The sequence below is a fragment of the Centropristis striata genome, chromosome 5 (genome assembly GCF_030273125.1).
Source record: "Centropristis striata isolate RG_2023a ecotype Rhode Island chromosome 5, C.striata_1.0, whole genome shotgun sequence".
Classification (NCBI taxonomy): Eukaryota; Metazoa; Chordata; class Actinopteri; order Perciformes; family Serranidae; genus Centropristis; species Centropristis striata.
The window spans coordinates 4,063,366-4,072,623 of NC_081521.1; the positions used below are offsets into that span (position 1 = coordinate 4,063,366).

Here is a 9,258-nt window from a genome sequence, read left to right on the forward strand (position 1 = left end):
TCTAGTGTGTGTCACTCGCCTCCAAGCTGCAGCAGCAGTGTGAAATAAAAGTAAATACTACTGTCTTGGCCAAACAAGCCATTAAATGTTAATCATGTGTGGCCACACCTCATTGCACACGCTGATAGAGTCATTAGCGGCCCACATTTCACTTGAGGTTTGTATTCACAAACATCACCGCCGAGTTTATTTTCATAATACACCAACCGGTGGACAGAACTCACCAGCTCTGGCTTTTAAGTGTCCAAGTCTCCTTATCAGCTCTGATAACAGACCACTGACTGTTGTTCTTGTTATGTATCATTAACCAGCACACCGCCATCAAGCTATGACCCAAACAAAAAACCGGGGCCCTTTTTTTTGACATCACACAACTGATATAAAATTCACAGTATTCCCACTGAAGAATGGAAACTGGGCCACAGTGTTACCACATCAGCGAAAACAGGCCCAGAGGTTTGTAGCTGATATGGTTAGATCCGGGCCACAGGATGAAATGAGACTAAATTGACCATAAAAAATAACAGTAATGATGATGATGATTATTTTTCCTGATGGAGGCTACAATCAAGGAAGTCGTTTAGTGCATATGAGACATTTTGCCAAACACAAAAAATAAAAAAAGGAAGGAAAGTGTACGCTTTAATGGAAAAACCCTTTAAAAGCACATTGGCTGATAAAAACGCCTGCCCCCCCAACACAAAATATTCAGTGATTTGTTGATTCAACTGACTGAGCTGGAGAGATTTCTCTGATTGCGATTATACTAGTAGACAAGAAAACTGCTGCAATCACAAAGATACAAGTTCTCACAAGAGACATTTTAATTGTCCATCTAAAGCATGTGACAGGCTGAGAATTTCCCTTAAATCCACTCCAGGCCAAAATAAAAAAAAATCAATATCCTTTTAAGTGCAAACTATATTTAGAACATTTATTTATTTATTAATGCTGTCTTCCGAGCTATAAACTGCTTTTAAAAGACAGTAATTTGACCTCACAGAACACAGGATCTACTGTTGACTCTGTCAGTTAGTGAGTTTGCTCTGTCTTAGCCAAACAACCCATTAAATGTTAATCATGTTGGGGCCTCATTGTGCACCCCACACCACTCAAATTGCTCACTGCCTACTCCAAAAAAACAAGTTTTGACAGAAAATATTGTGGGTGCACATTACGCAGATGCATGTAAAGTGCTATTGCAACAGTACTGGAGCAGGAGATAAGGTAACGCCTTTAAAAATAGAACTTTTTTATATGGATTTTGCATCAATGTGACTATGCAAAGCTACTCAGAAGGCTGCTTCCTGAGACAAATAACTTTATTAAAGTATATTTAGGGCCACGGGGCAATTGCACCAAGCACTGGTCCCATAGAGCAAAAGCTGTAGGGACCAGTGCTCGGGGCGAATTAATACACCGATACACAAGTCTTGTGTATCGGTGTATTAATCCACATTTCGATAGGTCATATAGTTTTTTATCAATCCCTGTTCAATGACCATGATCATTTTTGGAGAAATTCTGAGATTATAATTGGTGTGTATTGCACGGAATGTTCGCCAGAGTGTAGAGGGAGAGAAAGAATTGTCAAAAAATAAATTTGAAAACTGCGCTCCAGGCTGCAAATTCCACTCTACAAAGATAATTTATACATAGAAAAGGAAATTAGTCTTCTCACTCACAATCCTCTGGTAAAGCTGTCAGAGTAATAGTTTGGGCGTACAACGCACAGATGCGCCACCAACACGCACCAACAGCCTCATTGGCTCCCATATTAAAAACGCAGGAAGATTTCTGAAAAAGGGAGATGTAACAGTTTTTCTAGATCACTCTAACAAAGCTATTTTTTCACTTTTCTAAAAAAAAACATATGTAGACGTTCAGGAAGAACTCAGGACGCTCAAAGTGAAGTCGGATCAATGATAGGTAATATGGTTTTGCCAAAAAGGCTTTCTGCTCGAGGCCAGAAATTCCAGTCTGTCCACCTCTGGCTGCTGTCACTGTTCCAGGACATTCAGGTGGCAGTTAATCCTGTTGATTGCTCTGCTCTGATTGCCTTTGATCTTTGCTGTGATTACAGTTACAGATACACACACACACACACATGCACGTAAGCGCGCACACTCCTCACACATGCATACACATGCTTCAAACACACGCGCACGCACACACACACACACACACAAACAGGTAACTTTATGTGATTTTAATTACACACACGCACACACACACACACACACACACACACACACACAGGTAACTTAATGTGATTTTCGCTACACACACACACACACACACACACACACACAAATGCGCACGTTAGCGCGCACACTCCTCCAGATACATGTTTCACACACACACACACACACACACACACACACACACACACATTTTGAGGTTAAAGGGCATAGTTTGAAATCTCTGAAGAATCTCATCATAGTGTACACACACCGGCAGAAGCCCCCGTGGTCCTTTCAGAATTTCCCCAGAGGAAATTTTCTAGCTAACATTATTATACATTTCATGTGGCACACTTTACTGTCTGTTCGTTGTGGCTTTTCAACATTTTAATTTTCCAGCATTCTGCTAGTCAAACTGTGTGATGATGACACCATTTCTAAAGGCTTTTCATATTAGTGCATATTGGGCAACAAATACACAGACGTATGTATCTTTCTCCTGTTTTAGCCTCGTTCAAAATCCTCCGGCTTGTTATTGCCCCTCTCTCACGCTCTGTTCATATGTTCTGTCCACATCTGTAATATTTTGAAGGTCACAAAATGTAAAAATCAATCTATTGAGAAATGCTGGTCATTGTCGACTAAACTCCAACATTGTGTGACTTAAAAGCCCAATTCAGTGGCCTGCTGCACTTTCTTGTAAGCACATAGGTTTATATAAGCCCTTTCAATGGCCGCCTGCTGTTTTCGTTTCATTTCACTTTCAGTTTACTTTGGTTTAGGCACCAGAACAGGTCACTGTGTTATTCAGTTTGAGCTACAAAACTGCCTCTCTAAGGGCTAAAAAGTTCCTGGTTAGTCATTATAAAAAAACGTGATTCCTTTAAGGGGAAGAGTGGCCACCGGGAAAGTCTCAGGCCACGCCCTCTCAAAAGGCCCCCAGAGGGATTTAGAGACTCTGGAGGTGACGTATGGTTTTCGACCATCACGTAATCGCTTAGCGACAGTTTCAACCATGACGTTACATACGCGACGGATTAAACACGGGAGACTCAACTGTGGCCGCCGTCGCTAACTGTGCAGAACGTCAGCAGCTGATCATAAACAAAGCAGCATGGCTAATTATGCACAGCGTCTCCGCTGATCAACAACATAGTGATGGTGAATTAACCGGCATCACTAACTGTGTACAGAGTGTCTGGTGCTTGTTGTAAACAAACAGAGATCGCTAAGTGAACACCTCCTGCAGCAGCAGCACATACACACTGTACTGCTACAGAGCTAACTGTTAGCCTATTTGCAGACTGGACGCTAAGGAGTTAACATCCCCTCTGGCTCTGCAGCTGGGAGAGACTGCTGCAGGAGGACTGTGCTGCTTCGGCTCGTTCTTACTCTTCTTAACGAGCCGCAGTTCGTTAAGAAGAGTAAGAACGAGTCTCCAAAAGTCTCCAATAACACCAGAAAAAGTCCCTGGATTTGTCTCCGGTCGCTTTTTTGAAAAATAGTCGCGAAGGGGGTCTGAAAAGTTGCTAAATATAGCAACAAAGTCGCTAAGTTGGCAACACTGCTTCGCCGGCTTTTACAAATGGTGCGTGTTGTTGTGGCGTCCAGTACTACGTCACATCCTGCTTAGTGTTCTATCCAATCAGCAGTGATTTTTCAGGGGTGAAAAAAGCCCCTGCTCTTCTACAGGGACGAAAAAAGTCAAAAGCCCGCTCCGGATGGCTCGCATTCAAATTAGGGGCGTTTCAGTGAGTGAGACGTGCCTCATTCCGGGTGTTGGGCGGCAGTGGAAACAGCCCTACTGTGACTATGCAAAGCTACTCAGAAGGCTGCTCCCTTAGACAAATAACTTTATGTAAGTACAGAACACCTGCTGTTTTTGTTTCATCTCATTTTCAGTTTAGTTCAGTTCAGGCACCTTAACAGGTGACTGTGTCATTCAGTTTGAGCTACAAAACGTCCTCTCTAAGGGCTATATATATATATATATATATATATATATATATATATATATATATATATATATTGTTACAACATTGTTCCATTTTATGTTCCATTTTATTCCAATTTTTTAAAAATAATTTAGATAAAGTATTGAAAAAAGTCAGAATAAATGTTCCTTTATTTCCTTTGTCTGATCCATCTCAGCCCCAATAAGTTTAATAAGTCATAAAACCAGATAGATGAAATAGATTTCATATCAACCAAAAAGGTTTACGTATGAAAAAAGTTGACAAAGACGAAAACGAAGGACATTTTCACAATAATTTTAATTTGTTTAGTTAGTTTTGTAAGCTCACAATACAGTTTCAGTTAGTTATCTTTTTTTAAAAAAACTCTTGTTTTTATTCTTATTTCAGTTAACAAAAATGTTTTTCAATTCTAGTTTTCGTTATTTCGTTAGTTTGCGTTAACTATAATAACCTTGCTTTGTACCACTTTCCCTTACTTCACTTCCTCCTTCTTGTTGTTAATAACTAAAATGGCCACTAGAGGGTGCTGCCAAACAAAATATAACTGCCCATTACATGAGCTAATATTTACCTGCTGTAGGTTTCTCTTCGCCCATACTTATGGGATAATAAGCGCTGATAAACGTCCATTTAACAAAGAACAGGAACAGGATCAAAAAACCATTAGAGCATCTGAACATTAAAGCATGTAAACATGTCCCAGTATAGAAAGCCAAAATATAAATAAATATGAACCTGAAAATGAGGATAACATGTCTCCTTTTGAAAAGCCAGGCTATAAATCAGTTCACTTTGAAGGTGCAAACTTCTGTGTACCGTGAAAACACAGCCGCTCTGAAGTCACGAATCTCCTTTTTAATCTTCGTCAAGACCTTTTGATTTTAATAAAATACGGGCGGGCATGCAGATAACTCTGTATCTGCATGCAGGTGCATATTAACATGCACTGCAAAAAAGGGTTAATCAGTGACACATTGCAAAAAAAAGTGTCTAAAAACAAGATAAAAACACTTAATCTGAGGGAAATTATCTTGCTGCATGGACAGATAATTTCACTTGACAAGATTTTCTTAAATTAAGATAGTTAAATCTTAAAATAAGCGCTGATAAACGTCCATTTAACAAAGAACAGGAACAGGATCAAAAAACCATTAGAGCATCTGAACATTAAAGCATGTAAACATGTCCCAGTATAGCTTTTGTAAAGCACTTTGAGTTGCATTTATATGTATGAAAAGCGCTATATAAATAAAGTTTGATTGACTGATTGATTGATAGAAAGCCAAAATATAAATATGAACCTGAAAATGAGGATAACATGTCGCCTTTTGAAAAGCCAGGCTATAAATCAGTTCACTTTGAAGGTGCAAACTTCTGTGTACCGTGAAAACACAGCCGCTCTGAAGTCACGAATTTTCCTTTTAATCTTTGTCGAGACCTTTTGATTTTTATAAAATACGGGCGGGACACACAAACGAACAAAGAAACAGACACACACGTAAGAGCAGAGCACCCCAAGGTGAGTTTTTATGCCTCTCACCTTGTTGTCAGTGCATGGTAAGCTTTCTCACGCGTGTCCTTTTCCCTCGGCGCTCTCGTCTCAATGACTGTGGAACAAAGCATTAAGAGCAGTCACTATTACAGTCCATTAACATTACATGGGAGGGCAGATCACATGCACAACCTGACGTTTCCCTTTGAGCTCTTTTAATCCATGGAAAAAAACTGACAGGACCACATGCATTTTCAATTAGGCGGTGCTAAAGAATATTTCCAATCAAGTGCACCCGTCTGTGTGCCAGACATATTGTATATATTAGCCTTTATTGCATGTGTTGAATCAGGAATGGCAAATACATGCTGAGAGTATCATTACTTCAGTTTTATGTGTCTAATTTTTGTCCAGAAGGATATTCAGTCGTTTGAAATAAAGAGTTGAAGACACACTACGAATCATAGATGAATAAATATGACATACTGCTTTATTTTTACTGGATAAGGACAATTTGACTAATAATTCCAGTGCTAAAGCATTAAAAACAGATGTGCAGCACATGGAGTTTATTGCTGCTTCTCAACTTTTATCCCTAGTTGGGCTTAAACATGTTTAATTTAATTAAAAAATAAGACTTTCAGTAGAATAAAACCTTAATACAAGATACAACACAATATACATTATACATATATAATCAATACATTAATGTGCCACAGTCATAGATATACTTTCCAAAATAAAACTCATAAAAATATTTTTTTCCTATATATACCCCAATATTATGAATTATTAAAAGACACATTCTTTTTTCTTTTTTAAGATTTTTTAAAGATTTTTTTTAAAAACAAGCTTTTTTTATGCCATTTTTTATAATATACATCATATATAATCAAGACATTAATGTGCCACAGTCATAGATGGACTTTCCAAAATAAAATTCATAAAAATATTTTTTTCCTATATATTCCCCGATATTATGAATTATTAAAAGAGACATTCTTTTTTCTTTTTTAAGATTTTTTAAAAGTTTTTATTATACTTTTAGTATAATAAAACCTTAAAACAAGTTTTTTTATGCCATTTTTTTATAATATACATAATCAATACATTCATTTGCCACAGTCATAGATGTACTTTCCAAAATAAAATTCATAAAAAGATTTGTTTTCCTATGTATTGCTTTTTCCCCAATATTATGAATTATTAAATGACACATTCTTTTTTCTTTTTTCAAGATTTTTTTTACAAGAAAAACAAGACCTACCTCTTCTATGTTAACAGTTTAAATGTTATTCTAATTAGAAGAATACGATAAATGATGCTGATGATGACAGCACCAACCATTTGTGAGAAATCAAACCCCAAATTATGTATAAAATAGTGAATCCAAAGCTTGCGTGTCATACTGCGTATGTTGCATGAGATGGTGTAGATGTCCAGAGAGATGACCTAGATTAATCAGTAAACAAACCATTCACTCACAATGTGGACACATAAGTTCCTGCAGACTCCTTGGCTACAAAGTTTTATTGAATTATTGTAAGTTTTTTGGCTTAACATCAGTACAAATATCACAGAGAGTAGGCTATGCACTGCAAAAGCCAACTGACAAAAAATAACAAATAAATAACTAGAATGAAGTCAAGAAATGCTCAAAACAAGTAAAATCATCTGCCAGTGCAGTAAGAAAGAATTCTTTAAATATGTAAAAAAAATATCTAGACACTGGAAAAACCAATGATGTCTTAAAATAAATACAGATCTAGTTATTTTGAGCAATTTTGGCTTGAATAGTCCGACTGTAGTAACATCGAAATAAGCCAGAAATACTTGAAACGAGCATAGAAAATGCTTTTGAAATATCATTCAACTACATTCAACTAAAACTCCAATATTTTAGGTAAAAACTCACCATATTCAACAGTTGAATAGCTTGAAAAGCATGAAAAAGCTCATAATGTCAATCCTAAAAACAAGTCTTTAAACAATAAGATAATTAAATAAGCACATAATAATAATACTAATAATGAAATAAGCACATAAAGCTATGGTCAGTAGGCACATTACACTCAAATCAATATAATTAAGATACTATTGCTACAATAAAGAAGAAATACTTGGTAAGCTTCATGTTTTTTGCAGCATGAATAAAAACATGAATTTAACGCACTTACTTATGATCCTGTGGAGTCGTGCAGCTGTTTGACAAGAACAGAAAACATTCTCCAGTGCTGTCAATCCAAACCAATCCTGCGCTCAGCGTGATATCTCCTCAATGAATGTGTCATCATCACCAGAGCCGGCTGGAGTTTGTATTTTCTGTCAATGTGACAAAAAACAACTTGTGCAATCTGCGTTGAAAAAATAAAAAAAAAAGTCCTTTTTCTTTGTGCGCGCCTGCTGCCAGTGTTGGAGCTCCTCGCTGCGCTGGAGTTCACCAGTATATGTCAGAGTAATCCATTTGATAGCCACGGGTGTCCCGGCTCCTTGTGCGTCACGTTATGTGTGCTCCTGCAATGTGCCGTGTGCCTCCAGCAGCACCACCAGCAGAAATGAATCTGAGCCCCGGCTGCTACTACCTCCCCCCTCCCTCCACAACTATCCCCTCCTCCTGGGTCAACCAGCCTGTCCTCTAGGACTGAGGGTGGAGCGTGGAGCAGGGGTGGAGGGAGGGTGCTATACATACCTATGAAGTGTGTGAGCGAGAGAGAGAGAGAGAGAGAGAGAGAGTGTATTTGTGAGTGAGGGAGGCAGGAAGACAGTGAGAGACCAGGTTTATCTGCATGTGCACGTGGGGTATCTGTGCGTGCAAGTGCATATTAACATGCACTGCAAAAAAGGGTTAATCAGTTACACGCTGCAAAAAAAAAAAAAGGTGTCTAAAACCAGATAAAAACACTAAATCTGAGGGAAATGATCTTGCTGCATGGACAGATAATTTCACTTTTTTAATGAGTATTTAAAGGTATTTAAATGCTGGAAGTGATGTAGGTACACTGCAAAAAAGGTGTGTCTAAAAACAAGATAAAAACACTAAATCTGAGGGGAATTATCAAACAATACAGAATGCACAACTCATACATTACATTTTGATATCTTAACTGACCTGTCACCTGCAGCCTAAATGTTGTGTTTTCCATTTCCACTATAAATTGATGTGTGATAATTCACCAGAATACAGGAAATTAAGTGTTAAGTGCTCAAAATTTCCTTCGGGGAGACAAAATAAATCTGTGACTTCACGACCACTCTGGACACATTTCTCATGCGATCATTTCTGTTTTTTTATGCAGTCTAAAAGAAAAAAGTTGGATGTTGAAATGTTGTACCAAAACTATTTGAAATCAGGCAGATTTCATGGCTCAGCACACTGCAAAAAAGGTGTGTCTAAAAACCAGATAAAAACACTAAATCTGAGGGAAATGATCTTGCTGCATGGACAGATAATTTACCTTGACAAGATTTCTTAAATTAAGATTGTTAAATCTAGAAATAAGCATGTTGAACACTTAAAATAAGAAATTAACTCTTAAAACCAGATAAATGATCTAACACTTCTAAATCACAAATAGCCACGGGATATGACTGTCATTAACTTGCATTG

General features: G+C 37.7%; 1 protein-coding gene across 3 annotated transcripts in view; it reads right to left on the reverse strand.

Moving 5' to 3' along the window:
• Positions 1-8,378, reverse strand: part of LOC131971267 (vasopressin V2 receptor-like) — a 44,777-nt gene extending 36,399 nt beyond the window's left edge. For 2 of the 3 annotated variants that reach the window (XM_059332621.1, XM_059332619.1), the window contains exons 1-2: positions 7,829-8,378; positions 5,700-5,766 (exon numbers count right to left, since the gene is read on the reverse strand). The gene's annotated coding sequence lies outside the window, so the exon portion shown is untranslated. Of the gene's footprint in view, positions 1-5,699; positions 5,767-7,824 lie in introns of all 3 variants that reach the window. The other variant, XM_059332620.1, reaches the window with a different exon arrangement.
• Between the last annotated feature and the right edge of the window lie 880 nt (positions 8,379-9,258).